The sequence below is a fragment of the Myxocyprinus asiaticus genome, chromosome 13, assembly GCF_019703515.2.
Source record: "Myxocyprinus asiaticus isolate MX2 ecotype Aquarium Trade chromosome 13, UBuf_Myxa_2, whole genome shotgun sequence".
Lineage (NCBI taxonomy): Eukaryota > Metazoa > Chordata > Actinopteri > Cypriniformes > Catostomidae > Myxocyprinus > Myxocyprinus asiaticus.
Window position 1 is genome coordinate 46,572,662 of NC_059356.1, and position 27,654 is coordinate 46,600,315.

Below are 27,654 nucleotides of genomic sequence, written 5' to 3' on the forward strand. Positions count from 1 at the left end.
TAATTCTTTTTCATTCTGTTTGTTTATAGCTCTACAACCTATTTCCTTGGCTACGTCCATTTGTGACGAATCAAAAACAAATCATGAACAACCTCAGGGATAGCTTTAAAGAAAGTGAGAAACTCATAAAAGGCTTGCTAAAGACTTTGGACCCTCAAGATCCCAGAGGGTTTGCTGATTCTTTTCTTATTCAACAGCAAATAGACAAGGTAGCCTACTGTAGCATATGTAAACACTGCAGCTAAATACAGTTGTGACAACCACATTTTGCTGAAATCACTTAAAAAATGTATATGGTTATCACTTGTGAATCTTTTAAGTGTGTACATGGCCTAAAAGTAATCCAGATTTAAAGGAATATTCCAGATTAAATCGATTAGCAGATTAGCCCTTTTCATTTTTGTACTAAGTAATCTCAACCCACAGGAAATATGCTGGTAATTAGTCCTACCTCAAAAGGATGATTTAGACACATTTATATATACATAACAATTCATGCAAGTGCTTTAGAAAAAATTGTATCTGTAGCATTCTGTGGTGATGGACAGAATACCACAGATGCTGCCGATAGAGTTTAAATTATATTTAAACTGGAACATTCCTTTAATTAACTGATTGCTTTAATTTGGTCTATTTGATTTAATTGTACACCATAGCAATTAATAGTTCTAATCATAGTAATTTTAATAAGCATTTTTATTGTTCTAGTATTGCTAAGTACTTTGTAGAGCAAATGTTTTATCCAATCTGACACTTATTCTGCATGTCACCATCACAATTTGTGCAGGAATCTGGCAAAAAGAGACTCTGTACCATATGCAGAATCTATTTTGTACAGTTAATAACCTGTTTGCTGCCGGTACTGATACTATAACAACAACACTATGCTGGAGTCTTCTGCTAATGGCCAAATACCCTCAAATACAAGGTGTGCCTGCAAATGTCAATGTTAACACAAAAACATCCTATGTGAATGAATGTCAGAGAAACGCATTAGTATTAGAGCTCTAGCAGAACAAGAATGTGTTGGGAAAATTGACAATGGACCATTGAATTACTGAAAATTAGAAAACACATACAGCATTCCAGCTTTGACAAAATCATGATATAGTAACAGAATATTATGATGTGAAACACCTGTTGTGCAGTGAAGCCATTATCTGTATTTTTTCATATGACAAAATTATCTGTATCTGTATTCGGATAGAACCGGGTATGGGCGGGGCTTAAACCGGAAGTGCGTCAAAACTAAATGAAACCATTTTTAAACGTTACTCTTACATTTATAGTTTCTATTAATATGTGCCTTGTGTATGCCTTTTCATAATAATAGCCTATTATTATTATTATTATTATTATTATACAATTATTATGTCATTTAATTATTACATTTTGTTTTCTTACCAAATTAAGCTGAATTTGCAGGCCACATTAACTGTGGAAAATGTTGTTAACTGTGGTTTCTCCTGGTATTTCTGATATTAATATCTGCATGAAACAGAATTTTCACTTGTCTGTGCATGTATAGGCTAACAACATTATTCTGGAGGCAGGAGGTGTCAAGCAAAATGTGAAATGTCAAGTTGACACATTTTGCAGTGAATAATAAATGCAAATTCAAACATTAAAAGAAATGAAAATAAATCAATAAAGCCTACAAGCAAGTGAAAGTCCCGTAAGCCTATCAGGAATTTTTATGATATGACACCATTATTTAATTAGTTCATTTAATTAGGGGGGTGCATGCACATCAACAGGTTAAATAATAATAATAATAATAATAATAATAATAATAATAATAGATTTATATAATGTCTTTCCAGAGCTCAAGAACACTTAACATTCTCATTTAGCACAGTTTAAAAAATAATTTCAGTTTCTTCATTTTACATAAGCAGGAGTATAGTAGGCTAAAGGCACACCTTCAGGAAATTTTGCTTTTTTCTGGTCACAGAATGTATCAAGGTCAAAGAAATTGATTTATTTTATTGAATATTGATAGAGCAACATAATTTGTGTGAAATGAAATAATAACGAAAGGTTGTTTTGATTAAAATTCAGTTTAAAAACAAATTGTGGCGAGGTTGCCTTTTACCCCACACTTGGATTTAAAGTGATATTGTGTAGATACCGGGGCAATAGTTATAGGGCACAATTTGTCAAATAATGCAAATAATTTTGAGACAGCAAGATGCTTTGAGTAACAAATTAAGATGATGCTTCTTCAAAATAACCACTTCAGAAAAAAGTCAACTATTTCCTGTTAATTTCAAACACGTTTGATTTTTTTTTTTTTACATTTCAAGTATTCTATAAACAAACTAAACTCTATTATGATTGATGAAGATGAGCCAAAGTAAGCCCACTTTGAACATTTTTCATAACAAATCTATTTGCCCCACTTAAGAAAAACAATGTGCTTAATAGGGGCATTTAGCCCCTGCAACAGGGGGGCTTTTTACCCCAAATACTATCCTTTCACTTATTGGACAATTATTACAAATGTTTGATTTAATGACCTTAAACAAAACTGAAAATGATAAATAAGTATTTTGTCTCAAACGAAATGTATTCATTTCAGGGATTTTCATTAGCTACATAAATTTGCAACATTTAAAATAATATGAATTGCCTCAAAATCAATGGAACATCAGGAATCTCATGGAACAGGAACATGTTCCAGTGTATAGTGACAAACAGCTGTTTAGGAAAGTCCTGTGGTAGTTTTTGATGCTATTTAGTGTTTTGGGAGAAAACGAAATCAATGGAGCCTTTTACCACACGGAGCCTTTAGCCCTGTTGTACCCTACTCTATGAAGCATTTAAACCTTTATGGAGCATTTTAACTTTTTTTTCGGAATACAGTCTTAACCAGATAATTACCTTAATTGCTGATGTGGATATATATGTGATCAACTTTAAGAGATGGATGGACGAGCTCTGACCTGAAATCATCACTTCAGGTCAGGAATTTAACATCATGCTCAGGTTTAGGCCATAAATGTATACATGGGAATCACGTGTGAATCGTGTGGTACATTAACATAGACATTTCAAGAAGTGGAAAATGTATATGATGTCGTATCTTAATGTTATACTTGATAAGCTCCAGAACCATACAATAAACAGAGAACGCAAATGGAGTCGAGACCATGCCCATCCGATCTGAAATCACAACGTGCACAATATTTTTCATGAAGTTTACACTTTTAAAATATTGGCTGCAAAGATTCATAAATTCGTTGTAATTTTGGATATTTTATTTAAAATGTCGTTTTATCATGTGCTTCTTGGATAATAAGCCAAACTAATATTTTTGTTATTATTCGGATGAATCCGTTATTCGTTTTGTAGTCATTATTCGTGCCTTTCCGAACAGGAGATTCGGCTTCGGGCACTTCCCTACGATATATATCACTGCACAGCGCGCATAGAGGCCAACTATTAACCTTTGTACATGTCAAGGACTATCTTCTAGCTGAAGGTGTTTCTATGGCATTCAAGGACATGCTATATTGTGAATACAGTACAAAAAAATAGTTAAATGTTCAATAATCCAATGGTCCGTAGTCAAGTATTCCACTTTTACCATGGTTACCACATGTAAATATGTTTATCTTAAGACATTTTTCAAGTTTTCGTCTACACTCGTGTGAGTAGAACTGGTTCCTTAATCCTTACACCACCGTTTCAATCAACATTTACTGCATAATAAATTGTAAACAACAATGCGAAGTGGAATGCAACTGTAATGAGGTCTACAAACCCAGAACTACTTCATAGCTGTGCAATTAAAGAAAGTTAATCAACACCTTTGGAATGTGTGTCAGCCAATCAGAATAGAAGATGTAATTATGCCATATGGTCTTGCTTTTTCAAAAGACAAGGTCCAAGAGGAGATTGACAGAGTAATCGGTGGATATCAGCCAGTGGCGGATGACAGGAAGAACTTGCCTTACACAGATGCTGTGATCCATGAAACCCAGAGATTGGCCAACATAGCCCCCACAAGTGTGCCCCGTAAGACCACCTGTGACATTCACCTCAATGGATACCTCATCAAGAAGGTCAGGCTAAAATAAGATGTTAGCGCATAAACTGTTCTTGGGTCATTCTTCTCGTTGAAGTATCAATTAATAGTGAATAATCTTAGTATTTCTTTTTTATTTAATGTCATAACTGTAATTTTGTTGTGGTATCAAAGTGGTATCGAATTCTCAAAACAGGGTGAATTCACAAAACAGTTATGTGGTTAATAACGTTCTTTTTTTTAAATGACAGTACTCTGTGCTAAGGATGAGATACAAGTTGCATTATTGCCAGATCTTTCAAGAGAAACAAGCAACCTGAGACCTATAAGGTTGTAAAATAAATGCAGGGTTTCAGGATTGGTTTCGAGATGACCAAAACAAATCAGTCTAATCAGGCTTAATTTGTACCATGAAGCTGCTCATAAACTTTCTCTGTCAACTCAGGCTTTGATCCCGAGTTTAAGATTAGTTCACATGTTCATGCACATGAATGAGCAAACAGCCAATCGCATGTGAAATGGAAAGAAAGATATATATATATATATATATATATATATATATATCATGTTTATATTTTCATAGATATTTAATATTTTATGGCTTTTTATTTTATAGAGTAGGTAAATGAAAAACAATTATTGTGTATTTAAATAAAATAAATGACTCCATCTACCAAAACTTTATATTTAGACTCTCAAATAAGTAATTTATAACGAAGAGTCGTTTTTGTGGATTTCTGAGATTTTTCTGTGAGTGCACGTTAAGAGACATGGGGGAGTGACCTCATTGCGTCAGGTATGTCACTTTACTCACAGCTGATTGGTTCAGCATCTATTAGAGATCCATTACCCAGAACAAAACCTGCTATAGAGCAGGTTAGCCATGCAGCATAAGTTAAAGGCCGACCTAAGTTAAAGGTAAAGAACGACCTACTTTCACTGTACCTAAAACCCAAGGTTGACGTATGGAAACACTTATGTTATGACAACACGTATCAGGTGAATCCCTGCAAAGAAGGGATGTAATTTGTTTGAAATTACATCCTCCGCATAGACATAAGACAAGCGGACTCTGGACCTCTGGACCTTCCTTTACTGTGTCACCAACTTTGGAGCTCCCTTTCCAGGGGACTTTTACTTAGCTCTTGAGTCCCAGAGTCTCCGGAGGTAACAATTCCCAGTCTACCTGGGGAAGGGAGCTTCCTTTTCTTTTTTGCAATGTTCCAGAGAGCACATGATGGACACTCATGGGGAGTAAGTAAGCCCCTGATGACTTGGGAAGAGTTTGGACTCAAGCGGTACAGGAGGGTCTCTCATGGTCCTTACTTACCCGGGTAAGGTCTGTAAGTGACCACCCCCACAGAAAATCTCCCTTCCATGGGTATACTTGGACTCTGGACCCCCAGGGATTCTGGGACACAAGCACTGAGTCAAAGTCCCAGGTGGACGTCCTTGACTGCCTTTCTGACTTTGGAGCTCCATTCCCTGGGTAAAGTCCGAGAGAAATGTGAGAGATCCCCCCTGATCACTTGAGCATAAACCCTGCCGAAGTCATTCCAAAATTCCAAAAATCTATATATCTACTGTATATCTACATGGCCAAAAGTTTGTGGACACCCCCTTCTAATTTATGAATTTGGTTACTCCATTAAATCCAGTAAAGAAAAATCTTAATGTTTCTTTATGTAATGGCTTGGGCTTTGTGTGCGTCCAAATTTGTGGCAACTGTTTGGGGATAGCCCTTTTCTGTTCCAGCATGACAATGCCCCTGTGAACAAAGTGAGGACCATAAAGAAATGGTTTACTGTGTCTGGCGTGGAAGAAATTGACTGGCCTGCACAAAGCCCAGACCTGAACCCCACTGATCACTTTTGGGGTGAACTGGAACAGCAACTGTAAGTCAGGCCCCATCGACCAACATCAGTTCCTGACCTCATTGATAGCCTTGTGTCTAAATGAGAGGAAATCCCTGCAGCCATGTTACTACATACAGTATAGTGGAAATCCTTCCCAAAAGAGTGGAAGCTGTTATTACAGCAAAGGGGGAAATTGATGCCTAAGGTTTTGAAATCAAATGTTCATCAAGCACATATGGTGTCCACAAACTTTTGGCCATATAGTCTGTCTGTCTGTCTGACTTTCTGTCTATCTGTCTGTCTGTCTGTCTATCTATCTATCTATCTATCTATCTATCTATCTATCTATCTATCTGTCTATATATGGTGAGGACATGGAAATGTACTGCATAGTAGGAATAGCCCTCTCATTATGTGTTCACCCCATGTGTCAATTATAATTTACTAGAGTACTTATTATGTTCTTATCTATTTTGCAGGGTACCAGCATTTTCCCACTACTGGTAACTGTATTAAAAGATGAAAATGAGTGGGAAACACCACATACCTTCAACCCAGGACACTTCCTAAATAAGCAGGGCCAGTTCGTAAAAAAGGATGCTTTTATGCCCTTCTCTGCGGGTACAGTGCGCTTTGAATTTACTAGTTCTTTTATTCCTACAGAGAAAACTTTTGTTAATTTGTCATTTTCACCTCCCTCAGGGCACAGGGTGTGTCTTGGAGAGGGTTTGGCCAGGATGGAACTCTTCCTGTTCTTCACCTCCCTCCTTCAGGCTTTCCGTTTCACTCCTCCACCTGGAGTGTCTGAAGATGAGCTGGATCTTACACCATCTGTGGGGTTTACCCTCAACCCGTCCCCACACAAACTGTGTGCAGTGAAACGATCTTAATTAGATATACAGTATGCTTTCCATTTGCTTTGGAATGTAACCTTATGTTGTATTGATACGGTCACTTTGATATCTTTTTTCTTCACTTTATTGATTACATTTACCATTTAAAGTGATGGTTCCTTTAACTGCAAGATAATGATTTTAAAACTAAAAGCTGTGCCAATTGTCATAACCAGAAAAATCAATAAAGAACCTAGTCCACACACATCTTGTTTGCTTATATGGTTTCCAAAAAATAATTCATGTTGAACAGCTGGCATGTAGTTGTTCCTTTAGTCTTGGTGCCAAGTAAAAGCTTTTTCTTTGAAGAATTATGTTGTAAATGATAGACAGACAGATAGATATAACTAAATTCTGTAGAATTTTAGTTTATCCTGTAGGACACATTGCTGTTTAAACCTGATCACTCAAATGCGTCTCCTGGGACTACTTGTGTTCAGATTTGAAGGGGATGGTCTCTGATTTCATGATAAAATAACTTTAATCACTATGTCAGTATGTTACTGCATGATAATAAACCACAAAAATTTAATAAAAGAAAGAATGCATGAAAAAATGGTGCTCTGTTTCTCCCAGATGCGGTTGAAATTTAATCCAAGTACAAACGCACCATTTCGAGTAGAATTCTGCTATTTTAGTGGAGTACCTGTGTCAGCTGAGTGTGTGCTTGTCATCTGTGTAACTGCATTTTGATATGAGACAGTGAAGAAGATCCGTGGAGTTCTGGTACTATTCTCCTTTTCAAATTTACAGATCGGATGGTTATTTCCTTTTAAAGCCGTATGTAACCAGTGTCATGAAGAGTTTAAACTCTTGCTTTAATGCAGTGGTTGATAAACAAGTGAGGGATGGTGCTACACTGCTGCCTGAAATGCATCAGGACAAGGTTTACACCTCAAATGCGATGTGGTCACTTGTCACATGTTTTCAGCTACCTCTGCAGGTTGTACACCCAGTTTACACCTGTATTTACGGCTGACCACTTGTTATCAGATCATCCGAATTACAGCTTATTACCAGCTGTAAACATGGTCTAAAATACTGCAGCCTGAGCTAGCGAATAGAACAACTTCCGGCGGAGATGGCACCCACATCAGTTCCCTTTCGTAGTCACTCAACAATGCGTAATGAGGCAATTGGGAACACGTCAGTGTTTATCCACCTTCCTCTGGACGGAAGTGCCGCTCTCGCCTGTTGGACATGCTCCTAGAGCTGGCATGTGGCCTAGTTCGCCACCATTACACACCCCGCAGGCCGCTGCCATTAGGAAACGCTGGTTTGGAGGATTCCATTGCGCCACCTTGAGTAAGAAATAGCATGTATAATATGTACTGTATGAGTACATGCATATGGGATACTGATAATTCATCTTTGTTGATAATTCATTGTTGCACCGAAAATCAAAGTGATATAGTATTTATTTGGTGAGGTACAGGAGGTGGAATGAGGTCCCAGGTAACTAAAGTTCAGTGGCCCAGAGGTAAAAATAAATAAATAAAAAAAAAATCTAAATTTACAAAGCAAACTGTAATGTTTGATGTGTTTGTTCATGTATTTCATGTCTTTTATTTTAAAAGTTTATTTCCTGTTTCATGTCATGTGGTTCCCTTGCCATGTGATTTCATGTTTCCCTCCATGTTCATGTGTCTTGTTTTCATTGGTTTATTGTCTTGTTATCTTAGAGTTCTTAGTGTTCATTAAATTATCTTTGTCATGTGTTCTCCCATTTCCAAGTATTTAATCCTCATGTCTGCCATTGTCCATTGTCAGGTATTGTAAGTGTAACACTGTTAGATTGTTTTAGTCAAGTCAAGTCAATGTTTATGTTTTGTTTCACGTTTGGATTTACGGTTGTTGGATTACACTTATGTAAATAAACTGCACCTGGGTTCTAACTTCATCATCGTCTTCATCAGCCTGTCTTTGCCAGCAACGTTACACAAACAAAAGTTCACAACACAAAGAAATCGAGCCACAACACAAAGAAATTAAGCTTCAACACAACACATTTGGTATATGCTATTTACACCACAGTGCAAATAGTGGCAGATATTATTTGCACACCAACCCTGGTGCAAATAATGGTAGATACTATTTGCACCCTGTGTGATGTGTTAATGTGTTTCACTGTCCCCTTCTGCATATCGCAGCTGCCTTCACTTTGGCATATTGTGGCCCCGTTTTGCGGCCGGCCCACTGGGAAAAGTCCTGGTTCTATTGATGGCCAGTCCGCCTCTGGACCCCCCTCCAGATCAAACCATTCTCTGCACTCCCAGACATTCATTGCGACCAAATGACTGCGATGAAATAAAAATTTGTACTAATTTTTATCTATAATTTTAGTATCAAAGGAAACAGGAAATTGGATGGGAAAAAGAGTGTGACAAAACACAGAATAGAACCACGATCGCTAGGACAACAGTACAAATTCACACGCGTCTTTACAGCCCATGCTACTGCAGCGACATTTATTGTTTAGTCTGTCATATGTTTCTGTGGTCCCACCAGACTATTGGGGTGCAAAAATCTGCACTGTGTGGCAGATGCTATTTACACTGGGAAACAAATAAACACTCAGAATAAATTAATCCACAACCCAATGAAATTAAGACACAACAAATAAATTAAGCCACAACACAAATAAATTAAGCCACAACACAAAGAAATTAAGCCACAACACAAATAAATTAAGCTTCAACACAAAGAAGAAAGGACTCATGAATCGGGTGCTTTATTTTAAAACAGCAAGCCAAATTTTGTTATGTTGCCTGAAGGCAACACCATATACAGAGAGGTAATTACAATACTCAGCTTCACAATGCACAATTGTCTTTGCCAAAATTTATTTAGTTAGATTAAAATCATAACACAGTCTGTACATAAATATACTTTACTCACAGTGGGACTGTCTTACTGTGTCCTATCCTCATGTAAGCATGTAATACTGCCAATAAAGTTGTAAAAATCTAAACATTATTTACCAGGTCAATGATGCCCCCTAGTGACCGGGAGCATTTGCGTTGTGTTGTGGCTTAATTTCTTTGTGTTGTTAACAGGGCTTCTTACCAAATATAAATAATTCAACATCAAATTTTAAATTTGACCACCTCTTCAAGCTTCTAAAGGACACAAAAGAAGGGTACAATGGGGTTAAAGGTGCAGGGTAAAATGCTCCATTGATTTTATTTTCTCCCAAAACACTAAATAGCAACAGAACTTTCCTAAACACCTGTTTGTCAGTATGCAATGCAGAATTTTCCTGTTCCATTAGATCTTTGCGTGTAATGTCTATAGTTTGATTTTGAGGCAATTTGATCTCATTTTTAATTTTTTTTTAAATGTTGCAAATTAACACATTTCTTTTGAGACAAAATACTTATTTATCATTTTCAGTTTTGTTTAAGGTCATTAAATCAAACATTTTTAATAACTGTCCAATAAGCGAAAGGATAGTATTTGGGGTAAACCCCCAACCCCCAAATAGATTTGTTATGAAAAATGTTCAAATTGTGCTCACATTGACTCATCCAATCATAATAGAGATTAGTTTGTTTATAGAATACTTGAGATGAAATCAAATGCCAAATGTGTTTGCAATTAACTGGAAATAGTTGGCTTTTTTCTGAAGCATCATTTTAATTTGTTACTCAAAAAAGCATCTTGGTGTCTCTAAATTATTTGTATTAGTTGACAGATTTTGCACTATAACTATTGCCCCTATATCTACACAATATCACTTTACACCCCCTGGGGCCTTTTAACCCAGAGGTGGGGTAAAAGGGTCCCTCACCACCTTTTTTTAAAAAACTGAATTTTAATCGAAACAACCTTCTGTTATTATTTCTTTTCACACAAGTTATGTTGCTCCATCAACATTCAATAAAAATAAATAATTTCCTTAAGGGGTGCCTTTAGTCCTGTTGTACCCTATAATTGAGAAGTCAAATAAATTATTTCATTAGACTCATGATTGTTATGACAGCATACGTTGAGGTTTGGTGAGAAACTAACCTCGGCACGTTCATGAGACTGCACCAGAGCAGTATCTGTTGCGAGATGGGGCGTTCAAGCAAAAATTCATTTTGTTTATCTTAAAACAGGTCCACTACAGCGATACTTAAAACAGAACAGAACACATCTGCACACAAACCAGAGAATCAAACTTACTAAACATGTCTGAAGAGCTTTTAGTCCAAGAATAGATGCATTTCTATGTCCAGCCTTATTTATTTGAAACAGAGTTCTCATTTAAACAGAGATCAATAGGCAGAGGAGGCTGAGGGCAGCCACAGTCACACTGTGTCCTAACCTCACCGCAAATGACACGTGATAAAAGCTATATTTTCTATGTTAATCTGATTTTTTGTCCTAACCAGCCGTGAAGAGCGACAGTACAATGTACTGTCCATCACTTGGTTTCTATTTTCGGCATCACGCTGGGACACTGGTCCAAAAACTTTCTCATAACAGTATATTGAAGCCTGCATCTCACTCTCTCATCTCACTACTTGAGTTTGGCCAAGAATGTTACATCTACCGAATGTTTTCGCTGAGGTATCGCTCTCTTCAGTCGTGGCTCAGTCACAAATAATAACTGTTTCAGAATAGAGAAGATGTGACGGACATTCTGTACTCCGGACATGCATTCTCTCTCTGAAGACTGAGCTGTTACTCGCTTTGGCTTCAGTTAAGCATAATGGGAATCTTCAGGCCTTGTTAGTCCATGATTCTTGTTTAGAGTTCGGAACGGGCTTGTCCAAAGCCATCCTTAAGCCTACAGATGATTGTGACCAAGGTTTTAGCCATTCCCTTCTGAGCTTATTATTTATCTTGAATGGCTGAGTTTTCTCTCTCTCTTCCTTCCTATTTGTCAGTATGGAGGAGACTTTGTTGATGCCTTTTAACTACCCTGCTGGCTAGTAGGCATTGCTTTGTGCATGTGAATCAGTAGCAGGGCATGATGGTATACAATTTCCTTAGCATCAGCTACTGATGCAGCATCGAAATGACTGACTTGAAAGAGAACGGTCTGGTTACGACTGTAAACTTGGTTCCCTGAAAGGAGGGAAGAGACACTGTGTACGTTCGCGCTGTGCTTCGGTTTATATGCTTGCAATGACGTGCGCACTGGGGACGGAGTGTTAAGCACCATCTGCCAATTAACTGCCGTGATTTTAAAGGGCTTCAGAGAACGTCACTCCTGGGAGGAGTTTCTCATAGCATCACCTACTGATGCAGCGTCTCATTCCCTCTTTTCAGGGAACCAAGGTTACAGTTGCAACCACCCCAATTTGAGCATTTGTCCCAGTGAGTACATTTTTTAGTGGGACAGTGGTATGATTCTTATTCATTCTGATCGTTTAGCTCTACAACCTGTTTCCTTGACTTTGTCTTGTTTGCAGAATCAAAAACAGGTTGTGAAGAACCTCAGGGATAACTTTAAAGAAAGTGAGGAACTTATAAAGGCCTGCTAAAGGCTTTCAACCCTCAGGATCCTAGAGGATTTGTTGATTCGTTCCTTATTCAACAGCAAAAAGACAAGGTACTCTATGTACACTGAAGCTAAATATGGATGACATTTTGCTGAAATCACTTCTAAAATGAATACAGTTATCACTTTCAAAATTGTTAAGTGTGTATATGGTCTAAAAGTTATCCATATTTAAAGGAATATTCTAGATTTATCCTCAGCCCTGAAAACCCTATTCATTTTTGTATAGAGTAAACTCAACCCACAGGAATTGTGTTGGTGACTAGTCCTACCTCAAAAGGATGAAACTTTTATATATTACACTTTAAACAGAATATTTCATGCAAGCACTAATAGTCTTCTGCTAATAGAGTTCTAGTAGAACAAGAATGTTTTCCCAATTTCTGTGTACAAATGCTTTTGTTCTCAGCAATTTAAGTCAAGTATAATTGACAATGCACCAATTAATTATTAATTATTGAAAATAGGGATGTCCCATTACCATTTCATTTTTGGTACTCGCAGATACCGAGTCAGATACCTTATAAACAGTTTATTTCAATTTTATCATCAAAATGAACTTGAACCAAATGAAAATATAACAATACATTTTCAACATAATATTGTATTATTGTTTATCAAATGAAGTGTTTACATACAGAACCTCACAGCACAATTCAAAATAACACATTGAAGTTATATTTTGTCAAATAAAGTGCTGCATAACAGAGCACAACAGATGTTAAATACTGCTTAAGTATAATGCAATTACTAATGTGCAACAAGTCACTGGATCTGTCGGAAGGAGGAAGCGGGATTTGGCATATTCTTTTCTCAATGAAGCCGTTTATTTACAACAAACAACGTTGCTTTTCAGCAAACACACTTAAACGCATACACACACACTCAGGCATTTGATGCGTAGCTCTCTCTCCCCTCTGGCGGTTTGGATTGCCCTTTTATCCCTCTCCAGCTCTCACTGTAACACAAAACAGCTATTAGAGGTGATTTCCCACCGGTGTCAATCTTTACCATTCTTCCTCTCCACAGATGTCGCTCGGCCACGCCCCATCACCACATACTGATTATTATTAGTAGTAGTAGTAGTAGTAGCGTTACAGTGAATATTACATACATTTACAGTAGTGATATATTTCTGTCATACATTTTTTACTTTAAAGTTACCTTTAATTTTGACTGAACTTTTATTTTGAAGTGTTCCTGTGTTGCTTTGATTAAGGAGCTCTGACGTTATGATGGCAGCTTCCCACTCTGGAAATGCCGGTCATGCTATGTGACTCTGAAAGTGATTATCAAATCGCAAAAGACTGCTATTTAATTATATACAGGTAAATGTGTACTCTATATGTGCCTTGCGTTACAATGTGAATTTGCACTCTACTTACTGTGATCTGCTACAAACAGAGCGTGCAATGCTCATGATGGTGTTTTATCTGTATGAGCCGAGGAGGAGCTTGAAAATGTTTTGAGCAGCCGGCGTCAGGACAACGCTGTCTCCACACATTCACAAGCGCTCATATTTGAATTACATGCAAACTATACAGTGTATTTATCTCATTATTTATCACACTAGGACACAACTTGATTTAATTTGTGGGCTGAATGTTTACGTAATGGTATTTGCACATCAGATGGTATCGGTTTTAGGTATAGGAGCATTTTACAAGTATGAGTACCAGTACATGAGCGTGGTATCGGACCAGATCAGTATCAGTATCAGGACATCCCTAATTGAAAATCATAAAACAGTTCAGGTCCTTGATGCTCATCAATTAATACAGCGTTTCAGCCATGCTTAAATCAAATCACAATAGATAAAGTTACTGTTTACAAACAAACGCTCCGCTCTGCAGTGGAGAAAAAAAAACTGCTGTCTATGGGCTTTTTTACTCAGATAAACCTTTTTCACACTCAGGGTTTTGAAATGCGGAAGTATACGTTTGCAGGGTAAACTTCAACAACGGTGAATGGGAGTGAATGGGAGATCACAGCAAATATTAGTTTCACTTATGCATTTGCTCCCTGACCAAAAAATAAAAAATAAAAAATAAAAAAATAAAAAATATTATGTTGAATGACTTTCCAGAAGAGGAAAAAAATAGAGAGCAAGTCAGATGGGAGAAGATGCCAGATTTACTGTCACTCTCTCAGCAGCTGTAATCAAACCCCCTCGCAGCTGTGGTAATTCATTTTTTAAAACTAATTCCAGGGTAATATAACACAAAGCATAATGTTATAAACTTACTCTCAATATTTAAAAAAATGTATAATCTAAAAAATAATTATTTACGCTGCTAAATAAGGCATCACAGTCTGTGAAAAAGGTCTATTGAGCTGGTACTCTGAGTCTGACAATAAAGTTGAACTGAGCTGAAAAATGCCCAAAAAGTGTTGTTTGTGGGGTTGAAACAGCGCATTTGCGAAAGATTATTGAAGATTTGGGCTTCTTTAAATTTCCATCAGGATTGATGGATCAGGACAAACTCATAAATGACATAAATGATACTTAACTGATCCCTGTCACTGTTATCACGTCTACTCTAATGAGACCCATTTACCCCACAGCTGCTGTTGGATTATTTGAACTTTCACAAAGGAATCACACAAACTCTCATCACACTGTTTTTAATTTCCAAAGTGCAATTGCTGTGACAGATATGAGGTTAAATATGGGAAGAGCAGGACCTATGAAGATAAAATAGTGCTGAAATGATTTGCATGCGCAGGGTGATATTTGTAAAAACGTAAATAAAGTTACAAGCGTGATAGAAAAAATTGCATGCACAGAGTAAGATTTGTGAAAGCGTAAATTAAATTGCAAGTGTAAAAATAAATTGCATGCACACAAAACGTTTTGTAAAGGTGTTAATCAAGTTGCAAGCATAAAAAACAAATATTATCAATACTTCAATACTTTGCATAAGTGTAATTCATGTGTTGTGAATTTGTAATTTCATATTAACACAAACTAAATGTGGTCTGGCACTGTTTTTGCACCTAAACATGGCCAAAAACATTGCACACCTGCAATCAGTGATTTGCAAGCAAAGAAAAGGTGTAACACCAAAATGGATTGACCACATAGAATCAGTCTGTATGTGTAAAATAAACTACTACAAATGTGTAAATGATTTGTGTTTGTGACATAGGCCTAAATATTTTCCTGAAATAATCTGAAATACACTGTTCCGTCTTCCCTTTTGTTGCGCTCACACTTTTGGCATGAATTTCTCACTGAAAAGAGTTTTGCATCTCTCCTCTCTTAAATATTAAACTTAAACATTAATACATACACGTTCTTTTATTGTGAGAGTAAAGCTGAGATGACACCGTTTATAAATATGATTCTCAATCTGGTGTTCAAATGTTTCTTCTTGTTGCTGTTCATTAGGCTATTTTAATTATATTTACTTTTAATTATCATTGGCAAGGCATTTTGATGAATTAGCTGGTATCATAGAACTCGTGCTAGAAAACAAATTAATAAAGTAAGCCATGTAAAACAAAACTCTCTGAACAGATAGGCAAACAGAGTTTACTTGAGTTCTATGATACCAGCAAGTTCCATCCATCCATCCACCAGTTTGCCATGCCAATGATAATTGAAAGTAATTAAAATATCATTAAAATAATGAACAGCATCAAGAAGAAACATTTGAACACCAGATTGAGAATCATATTTATATCAATAAACGGAGTCAGCTCAACTTTACTCTCACAATAAAAGATTTATTGTATGTATGTGTATGTATTAATATTTAAGTTTAATATTTAAGAGAGGAGAGATCCCCAGAGGAACGACATATTGTAATCTTATATTGTAAGACAAAATACCTTTAACCTGATTTCTGGGACTTATTAACCAGTCCAGAAAGATTTAATAAAGATTTAACTGCTGAAAGAGGTGCCAGCAGTTACTAAATGTCAAAGATCACGTTTTCTTGGCCAACAAATCAGTGAATGTTGGGTCAGTCATTTAAGACACGAAAACAAAAAGTGAAAACTTGTGACGATATGAAAACTTGCTCTGTTTGTATCGCAGAGTATCCCAACTGCCAAATACATCAGCATTGGGTCAACCAATGGCATGAGTTTGTCAAATGATTGCAGAGTATAGTCATTCCAAAGGGGCTCAGAGGGGCTGTTTCTCTCACATTCAAGAACAAAAAAGAAGTAAAAAACAATCAAGAAGATTTTACATTAACCTGTGCCTCAACATTTACCTTTACATGCTTTCCAAATTATTTACTAATTATGCCATGTTACCTGTTCAACTTTGTGTTACTTCATAATAAAAATCCAATGCATGTGGGTTTCTTATTATTTAATGCTTTATTGTGTTTCACAGTTGCCTAAGAAATATGGGTCAGTTTTCCAAGTGCATTTTGGACCCAAAAAAGTAGTGGTTCTGTCCGGATACAAGACAGTAAAACAAGCACTTGTGAACCAGGCAGAAGAATTTGGGGAAAGAGATATTACACCTGTGTTCCAAAACATCAATAAAGGGCACGGTAAATCATTTACTTTCACTAACACGTCACTGCATGCTTTTGGCGGACTGCTACGGGACGCTTGAGGTTAGTCAGTGCATATTTGATTTTCAGTTGTCTCTGCTGAGGGCAAATTGCTGTGCTGTTGATTTCTGTTGAACATGCCAACATGAGCACAAAAAACGATTAAATTATACAGTTACTGTATATGCTTTGTTAAACCACATGACATTAGATCCCTTGATTGGATAATAATGCTCAATAAAATATTCTGTTCATATGTGATATTTACCTTAATTTTCTTTGTTTTCTTTAAACATAACTTCTCATATTTCATCTTAAGCATGTTCTTCACTGACACTTTTGTCGGCAGTTGTAATTTCTGAAATACTGAAAATTTTCACACAATTAATATTGCAATGGTTTGTTTATTTCAGTCCTTGTTTAGATTATCAAAATTTTAAACATTTAATAATATGTATTTTTAAAATGGATTTTTATAATTCAATATTGAAAGTCTGGATATGGGACAAGGCTAAAACAAAGTTTGTACATGAAAGGCATTTGAAAAGCACCAAAAATAAGTGAAGGCCTGGTCTCCAAATCAGTTTTAATGTGACCTTCATATAACTAAACTGAAATCTGTTATTTTATTAAATCAACCCCTGGGTCATGAAATTGCCCAAAGTTGAAGAAACACCCATTTTGCAGATACTTCCCCCCCCAAAGCAACTCACCGTGTATACATTTTATCAGTTTGTGTGTTCCATGGGAATCAAACCTATGATTGTGGCACTTCTAGTGCCATGCTCTACCAGTTGAGCTACAGGAACCAAATAAATTCTAGATCACTATCCATCCTCTTAAGTGATTTATACATACAAACATTGAAAGAACAATGTTGCTCTGCAGGAATCGTCTTTGCTAATGGTGAAAGCTGGAAGACCATGAGAAGGTTTGCTCTCTCAACTCTTTGAGACTTTGGAATGGGCAAGAAACTGATTGAAGAGAAAATCATAGAGGAGCAACAGAAGGCATTTAAACTGTTAACATGCCAATGGTTTCTTCTGAAATCTAGGGGACGTGTGATCTACCACTGTTGACATCTGTGTTGAAGGATGAGAACGAGTGGGAGACGCCCAACACTTTCAACCCTGCACATTTTCTAAACGAGTATGATCAGCTGATCAAACGAGATGCCTTCATGCCCTTCTCCGCAGGTACCATGAATTTCTGTTGACATTCGACTGAACATGATTTGAATGGCTTGATGGTGTTGCAACATTTTTAACCACAGATTTATCCTGATAAACAAGGTAAAATGAGGACTGTTAGAATATTATAATCTCTCTTTCATTCTATCTCTTGGCAGTCTTCAGAATGGAATTCTATTGTACTACTTACTGCATTTTGTGTAGTATATATGCAACACTGCATACTTTTTACAAATAGTATTTAAATATACTACTCAGTTTCTAATGTTTCATATAAGCTAAATGAATGCTATGTGACATTTGTTACATTACACATTTAAGGGCCGAAAACATACTTTACGAGAGTACGTGAACGCAGACTCAGCAATGCAAACACGATTGCACACATTGTTGTGTTTACAAAGCTTACAAAGAATTTACAATGTCAGTTTCACTGCAGGATACACTATCCCATGCTGTTTGCTCTGTTGAATATTGCATATTTTGGCAAATGTAGAACATGAGCCGAATATTCCACGCAGGGCTGTAGCAAAGAATTCTGGGCCCCTTGACTGTATATTGGTCTGGGCTCCTTTCACATAAAAAAAAAATACAGTTTAAAATTCGTTATGGCCCCCCCCCCCGGATCAGTGGGCCCACAGAGTCTTTACCAACTTTCACCCCATTAGCAATGGCCCTGATTCCACGCAAAGGAAATCTGCATACTGTGCATAGTGCAACAATACAGTACAAAACTAGTAGGAGTAGTATGCCATTTTAAACATGCTCTTTCTCTCTCTTTCAGGTTGCAGGGTGTGTCTTGGAGAAGGTTTGGCCAGGATGGAGCTCTTTCTGTTCTTCAGCTCTCTCTTTCAGCACTTCTGCTTCACTTTCAACCTGGAGTGTCTGAAGATGGTCTGGACCTCACACCAGTCATGGGCCTTGTCTTTAACCCGTCCCCACACAAACTGTGTGCAGTCAGTAGGATGGAAAGACAACAAAACTAATCCATCACTCAACTGGAAATATGATCCAATTATAATAATAATAAAAAAAACATTTAATTGCAAATCAACACAGGTTATCATTTCAGCTAGACCACAGCATTTTTTTTTTAGATTAAGCAGGCCAGATGTTTTTGAAAATTAAAAGGCCTCAGCTCTATAATATTATATTATCTTATTGCCTTATCTGATAGGGTGATGTTCATTTTATGTATACTCTGTGCTGGTGTGTGGGTGGTTGATGTGACATGGCCTTTTTGTGGTTCCGAGCATCCAACACAAATAAATAAAAAATTCAATTAGTCAAAGAACGTTTTTATATTGTTCAGAACATGCTGCTTTATGTGAACATACTGAGCATTCGTGCAATTCATCACTCACTTTTTCACAATTTTCAACCAAATATGAAAAAGCTCATATGGTGTGATTGTCCCAAGCACGTTTCACAAAGTTTAAACTTGAATAAAACTAAGAAAAATAAGTTGCTAATGAGAAAATTCTATGAATAAAAATGGAAGGCTCTGAAATATAGAAAACAGAGTCAACAGCAAAAAGAATAAAGCTAACAGTCAGTGAGAAACACCACTTGCCACCATGCAAAAAGTCTGGGAATGATACTTACCAGCTCTCTAAATGATCTCCATAAGGGTTAGGGTTACTTACCAATAGTTATGAGTAATCAGTACTTACCTGACATATGAGTGATCAATACTTACCTGTTAATATTCAGCAGTAAACAATACTTACCAGAAAATACTATACAATGTTACTATTCTTTATTAATTCCTCACTAGAAATATGGTTCTTCACCAGTCCTGTGTCAGATACCCAAGTGCTATACAATGTTTAGTGGCACAATGTTCCACACTTTTGTGTGATTTTTTTTAACTGTTTTTGTTTGAATGTTAAATGCACATAATACATGTTTTTGCATTGACAAATTGATGGTAGGCCCACAGCAGCCTCAGCTTTCTGTTCTTGGCTGACAGAAGTGGAACCTAATGTGGTCTTCTGCTGTTGTGTCCCATCCTCCTCAAGGTTCGACATGTTGTGCATTCTGAGATGCTATTCTGCTCACTACAATTATACAGAGGGGTTATCTGAGTTGCAGTAGCCTTTCTGTCAGCTCAAACCAGTCTGGCCATTCTCCGTTGACCTCTCTCATCAACAAGGCATTTCCATCCACAGAACTGCTGCTTACAGGATTTTGGTTTTGGCACTACTCTGAGTAAACTCTAGAGACTGTTGTATGTGAAAATCCCAGGAGATCAGCAGTTACAGAAATACTCAAACCAGCCCGTCTGGCACCAAAAATCATGCCATAGCCGAGATCACATTTTTTACCCATTCTGATGGTTGATGTGAACATTAACTGTAGCTCCTGACCCGTATCTGCCAGATTTTATGCACTGCACTGCTGTCACACGATAATGTTCCATTTGTTAAGTAAGGATTAATTAATGATGGACCGCTGAATTATTGAAAAATCACCCCGAGGTGGTAATGTGGACATGACATGTAGTGGTTATGCATTGTTTTTCAATAATTCAATGGGCTGGAGTCAATTATTTGCTTATACCACAGTTACCACACCTAAAGTTATCATTCAGGGTTTTACCTAAAGACATTTTCTGGTTTTCGTCCCTAAAATGCTCTTGTGATTGGAATTACTTTCTTTCACCATGGATTCAGCATCTTGCTTTGATACAGCCTGAGCCTTCTTTGCTAGTTGAAAACATCACTATATAACTAGCAACAGAGTATGCGCTGCTTTACTAGAGCACTTGCTGGAGTAGCAAGGTAGTGTGTGTGTGCATGTGTGAGTAAGACAGAGAGAAACTGAGAGAGATCACATGTGGAATTACCTTGGTGTTTGATGCGATTCTCATCAGCAATAACATTGCTTGGTATTGCCAAGATGTATGTTTAAGTGTACTTCTCTTTGAAGCAATGTTATTGCTGACGAGAGCCACATCAAACACCAAGGTAATTCCATACTCAATCTCTCTCAGTTTCTCTCTTTCTCTCGCTCACACAAGTACACACACTACCTTACTACTCCAGTAAGTGCTCCAGTAAAGCAGCGCATCCTCCGTTGCTAGTTCTAAAGTGACGTTTTCGAACTAGAAAGAAGGCTTGGGCTCTAGTACCAAAGCAAGACACTGAATAAGTGGTGGAAACAAGTAGTTCCACTCACAAGTTTTTAGGAACGAAAACCAGAAAATGTCTTCAAGATACAGTACAACCCTGAATAATTTCTTATGGTGTGGTAACCGTGGCATAGGCAGAATTGACTCTAGCCCATTGAATTATTGAAAAATAATCCACATCCACTGTGTGTTGTGACAAAGGTGTCTTGTATCATGCTGAAGGGGTTTGTTTTGCTATAATGACTGACTGACTACTTTGTAAACATAAATAAATGGGGATTAAATATTAATTTGAGTTTGAAGAATTGTATTATGTGAGAAGACAGAGAGCCCTAAGGGATAAGAGAGACAAAAAACTAGCACAGCTATCTAAGAAATTGATTGTACAGCTTAGCAGTCATACAGTAATACAAAAGTATTTGACCGCAGAGTGCCGCGATTGACCATTTAGCATCAAGAATTCCAGAGTGCTGTGTAATAATGTCTGTTAATGTTATTAATGAAAGATATTATAAAGTGCTACAGATAAAATGTAGTATTTTTATAGTAGGGCATCCCTGGGTTGGTTGAGAGTTTGGATGGAGGGTCCCTGGGTCAGAAAATGCTGACAACACCTGATCTAGACATACAGATAGATAGATTGATCTCACATATGGAAATTAATGCATTAAAGATGCGTTCACTGGCAAGTCTTCTGAAGTCTTTCTGAATTCAAGCTTGTACACACTTCTTTCATAAATGAGATTGTTCATTTTGCAGATTATATATTGATAGCTGTTTATTTAATAACTGACATTTTCTGCATTACAGCTGTCAAAACAATATGGGTCAGTTTTCCCTGTGAACTTCGGCCCCAAAAAAGTTGTAGTGTTGGCGGGCTACAAGACGGTCAATCAGGCACTTGTGAACCTTTCAGAGGAATTTGGAGACAGAGATATTGCCCCCATATTCCATTATTTTAATCAGGAACTTGGTAAGAATCCAGTCTTCAGCATTCACATCTTCAGATAATTATTTAAAACTGCATTATTCTGTGTATATAATGCCAATGTGTTTAGACTAGTGCTTTTTTAAATTCTAGATTACTCAATAGTATTTATGATAATTTTTGTACATGGAAGTACATATTAAAGTGTTGACACATAATAGCAAGGAGAACATTTTCTCTCAGAGAGCTCGATAGTATGAATAACATGAATTAGTTATAGATTAGTTTCCCTTGGCGTAAGCCCCGTCCTACGGTCCAGTGTCAGGACTCTTTCCCGAACTATCAGAACCTTCCGGAAGATGATAACGGCAGGGTAGAGGAGCTACCCCCCACAACAGTACAGGACCTAAACTGGTTGTGTTGGGGTGGCGGTGGGTGAAGTATTGCGGCATACAAGCAATAAGACACATCTGTGGAACCTTATAAGGCATAGACTAGATAATGATTGAATGATATAATGCTACTATGAGTCCTCTGCGAGAATTATCGCTTAAATGGTATACCAGACCGGAATTGAATGCATGAATGACGTAATGCTACAATGAGTCCTCTGCGAGAATTATCGCTTAGGCTTCCATTACCATGGCAATACCATGGACATGTACCATGGTATTCTTTAAGTACCTTGGAGTATCTTGTACCATTCAGAACCATGGCAAATCGTAAAACACTATGGTATACCATCTGTTACAGTACCAGAACTGTACAGTTTTCAAGGCATATAATTCAAGATTTCCAAACAAATTGTGATCATTTTAACCATCTTATATTGCAGTCAAAAATCCACTTTGGACTAATGGATACATTATTCCTTTGTAGGGATTGTATTTTCCAATGGTGAAAACTGGAGACAAATGAGACGCTTTGCTCTCTCAAACCTATGAGACTTTGGGATGGGCAAGAGAAGAAGTGAAGAGAAAATCATAGAAGAATCTAAGTATTTAAGAGAGGAATTTGAGAAGCTTGAGTGTAGTACTGCAAACCACAAGGGACAGCTTGGTAATGTGACTGAATTCAAATTGGTTTGAGTGTTAAGATTATTGTCTTGCTCACCCCACTGCAGGAAAACCATTTGATACAACACTGCCTGTGAACCTCGCTGTTTCAAACATCATCGTGTAGGACTTTAAGTGCACCAGGCAGCAAAACATTCCAAAGAACACACAAAGCAATAAGCAAACCTTCTGGAAGAAGGACCTTAGGGCCTTTCCAGGCCATAAAACTATGAATCTATACATTTGGTCCCAAAAGTCTCCCAGCTGCATCCTGTGACCCTTTCACCAAACTAAAGAACTGTGAGGAAGATCGCAGTCCCCTTGGGGAGCCCCCTATTGAGAGACTAAAGCTCCTTTCAGGTTGTTGATTTGAGATAATTAATGGGTGCCAAATGGTTGGTCAGGAGACAGCAAAACAGCTTGATTTAAAACAAAAGGGCCATTGGTCCAGGAGGCTCTGCAACCCACAGGACAGTGACACAGGGCAGACTCAGTATGACCTTCTGAACTGCTGACTCTCTATGCATTTCAGAAAAAATGTACAAGATAATTCTATACACCAGGCTTAGCCTGACTATAGAATCTACATTAACAGATTATCAAGCATTACCATGCTCTAAGTTAATGGAGTAGCCATTATAACTTTTAATCTGGTATACTATTAGGAAGCTCTCAGTCTAGGAACAAAGGAGGGGAGGTGCCCCTCCTTCTCGAAGTACACTCAAGAGAGCGAGATCTGAGGCTGTGAAATTCCAAGACTGGGTTTACTAACACATGGAACTAACATTGTTCGTGTCCTTCTCATATGTATATCTACCTCATAACTACCTCATGTAATGTTATCCTTGCTTTAATCATATAATTATTTCTTATTACTCTTTTAATCACTTATCATGAGTGTTATTACCAATTATTATTATTACCCTCATGTTTGGTATCTATGAAATCCATAGTTCATTTCCAGAATGTTGATGTTGGATAATATCCTATAACTTGCATTGTGTTGTTGCTATCAACGTTTAGGACTAAAATAACTTTAGTCAGAGCAGGAAACTAAGGAAAAGCATGTAACACGAGAATGATATGCTAATTAACTTGAGGAGGGAAAAGCTGTTTACGCCCCATGGTCAAGTTAATTTCTGACTGGTCAGAAGTCTTCTGGGTTGTGCCCAGTCAGAAAGGTGAAAACCTCATGACATTGAACGAGCCATCGAGTTGAGTTGAGTTGAGTCGAGTCGATGCTGAAAACAGAGTCCATGCCTACTAAGAATCTACGCTGAACACAAAGTCTGCGCTGAGTCTGCATTTTCTTTTGAGCTGTTAGCATTATCATCCAGTCTTAGTTTTCCACAAAGTCTTTCGCGATAGTTGTTTACTTTGCTGCAATTGCCTTCAGCCCTTGAATGCACTGCAGCAACCTGCCTATGAATGAAACTCAGCTCATTCATCTCTTGACTCATCATTCCAGATTGGCTTCTCTGACCCCTCATGTCATCTTTGGCTCAACTCCCAGACTGCCGACACAATGAAAGAAACAACTCATCAACTGAACAAGTAACCAAGTACAATATTTCCATGTCTCGCTAAACTGGTGTATTAGATAAAAATCGATAACACTATTGCGGGCTGATACGAAGGTGAAACAGATAGATTGATGTTTCATTCTGTCATGGTTTGCTGAAATTCTTACAGTGCCATAACTCAATATTTCCAGTACTCCAGATCTTGTTTTCTTTACTGTTCACATTGTGTGTGTGTGTGCGTGTGTGTGGCGTGCGCATTCATAATTCTGTTAGATTCCCTAGAGATAAGATCATTATTCCCCATTTAACCAATAATGAGCTAAAATTCCTACAAACGCATCGATTGTCTATATTTAACTACACATTGTCATATCAACAATCATCCAGTAATTACTTTGATTTAAGTCCCCCAAGCCTTAAGTACACATAATACAGAGTATGACATGACAAAATTAATATTCAGTAAGTTTTTCATTCATTAAAAAGAATCAACTGTTAAACCCCTTTCCCACTGAAGGATCTAAAGCCCGTTTTAGGTACTTTTACCCAGAACAAGTACTTTTCATCATTTTCGCACATGAGGAACTACTGTATAGTTCCACTTAGCTGTTAAGAGGGACTGTAGACTGACTTTTTCATAGGTAGGTTACTTCTACCCTCAGGAGAGTGACTGTGGGATGTGCTGCAACCTGTCTGATGCAACCTGTCAAAGCAATGAGAAATGCAAGGATTTCTGATACTCCCCAAGAGGGACATGTTTTTAGAGGAACTTCCCTCTTTCCTCTTGCTTTTGCCCCGACAAAGGGACCTTCTGTGATGATGCAATATAGTGTTAACCGTTCCAAAAGTATCTAAAATTGGCTTTAGTTCCTGCAGTGGGAAAAGGCCTTTTGTCATTAGTTCTGGAGGTAGTGCTGCTTGTTTTGCGGTGTAGAATCGGGCTTTACTGGTCGCACTGTATAATCAAAGGAAACTGACTCTTAAGAGTAATTCACTTGGGAATTGGACGACATTGGTCACGTTTGACTGTATGGTTCGTACCATAGATTCAAACGAATCTGCTTATAAGAGTAATTTTACACAGTTTTAAACATGCAAAAGTCCCAAAGTAATTTTGGGAATCGGACTACACTGGTTGCACTGAACCATTAACGGAACCAAAAGTCATGAAAATAATTTGGTTTCTGTATTTTTTACAATATGGAAACAGTTCTACTGTAAATAATCACTGGTTCTCAGTTCCCAACCCTACTTATCAGTGTCATTTAACAAGCATATTTTTTTTATTTTTATTTTTGTCACCATCATGATGTGTTCAGGAATCTGGGATATCCATACAAAGAATCTGCATTGTACAATTAACAACCTGTTTGCTGCCAGTACCTATACTACAACTACAACACTATGCTGGAGTCTTCTGCTAATGGCCAAATACCCTGAAATTCAAGGTATGGCTGCAAATAGTTGCATATACACAGAATGCAATGGTTTTGGGTTTATTGTGGGATTTCTGTTTCATGCTTTTGTTCATGTTGTGCTTTTATTTTTAAGTTTCCATGTGCTTGTTTGTGTTGATGTTTCCCCTGATGGTTTTGAGTCCTTTTTTAGTTAACAATTACATATCTGGCTTAAAAAAACAGCCCATGGTGTTGTTTTGTTAATTTTGAGCTTTATACTAATTTAGAAAAAACATAGTGTGATATGCAATGAGGTCTACAAATCTGTAACTACATAGCCATGCAAATGAAGAAAATTAAACCCTTGGAATCTAGGCCAACCAATCAAGAATTAAGAATTCAACAATGATGTGGCATACTTTAGGTCATATTAAGGTCTTGCTTCCTGTGAAATTTGTTTTGACTTGGTAAAAGACAAGGTCCAAGAGGAGATTGACAGAGTGATCGGTGGACATAAGCCAGTTGTGGACAACAGGAAGAAATTACCATATACAGATGCTGTGATCCATGAAACCCAGAAACTGGCCAACATAGTACCCACAGGTGTGCCCCGTAAGACCACTTGTGATGTTCACCAGAATAGGCACTTCATCAAGAAGATCAGGCGAAAATAAGATCATGCAATGTTCTTGAATGTGTTTTGACCATTTAGCAATAATAATTTATGAGTATTTATTGTTTTCTAATCTATTATGCATGGTACCAGTGTGCTTCCACCCTTGGTATCTGTATTGAGAGATGAAAATGAGTGGGAAACACCCCATACCTTCAACCCAGGACACTTCCTAAATAAGCAGGGCTAGTTTGTAAAAAAGGATGCTTTCATGCCCTTCTCTGTGGGTACAGTGCACTTTGAATTTAGTTCTGTTATTCCTACAGAGAAAACATTTGTTAATTTTTCATTTTCCCCCACTCTCAGGACGTAGAGTGTGTGTTGGAGTGGGTTTAGCCAGGATGGAGCTCTTCCTGTTCTTCACTTCCATCCTTCAGAACTTTCACTGCACTCCTCCACCTGGAGTGTTTGAAGATGATCTGGACCTCACACCATTTGTGGGGTTTACACTCAACCCGTCCCCACACAGACTGTGCACCGTGAAATGGTCCTAATATATATGCCTTCAGTCTGTTCTAGAATGTCACTGTGATTTTTTTTTTCTTTTTTCTCACACAGCTGTGTTGCACTGAATGGAAACACATCACATATTTATCAACTGTATAATGATCAATAACTATAATGCATTTGTTATTCTAAAGCTCAGAGTTTCCCTTATACTGTATATATAAATCTATCATGATAAAATCCCTACTATTTGTTAATAATACAAATTTTAATTTTGTGACAACTGATGAAAGATTAGCGTTTAATTTATAGAAACACATTAGTTGAAATGCCTACAAACAATGAAGATTTTAATATTGAAAGCTGTGCCAATTCTCATAAATATCTAGAAAACGTTAGTGATATAACCATGTAAAATCAATAATACCTTTATCTTGTTTGGTTATTTGGATTCCATTAACATTACATTTACACATTTGGCAGACACTTTAGATTGAGAATGGTGGGTGGATGGATCCTCCTTC

General features: G+C 37.3%; 2 pseudogenes; both read left to right on the forward strand.

Moving 5' to 3' along the window:
- The window catches only part of LOC127451003 (uncharacterized), a 33,182-nt pseudogene extending 25,843 nt beyond the window's left edge, over positions 1–7,339 (forward strand).
- A 567-nt stretch (positions 7,340–7,906) lies between these two features.
- On the forward strand, positions 7,907–27,177 carry LOC127451004 (cytochrome P450 2K6-like; annotated as a pseudogene).
- The last annotated feature ends 477 nt before the right edge of the window (positions 27,178–27,654 follow it).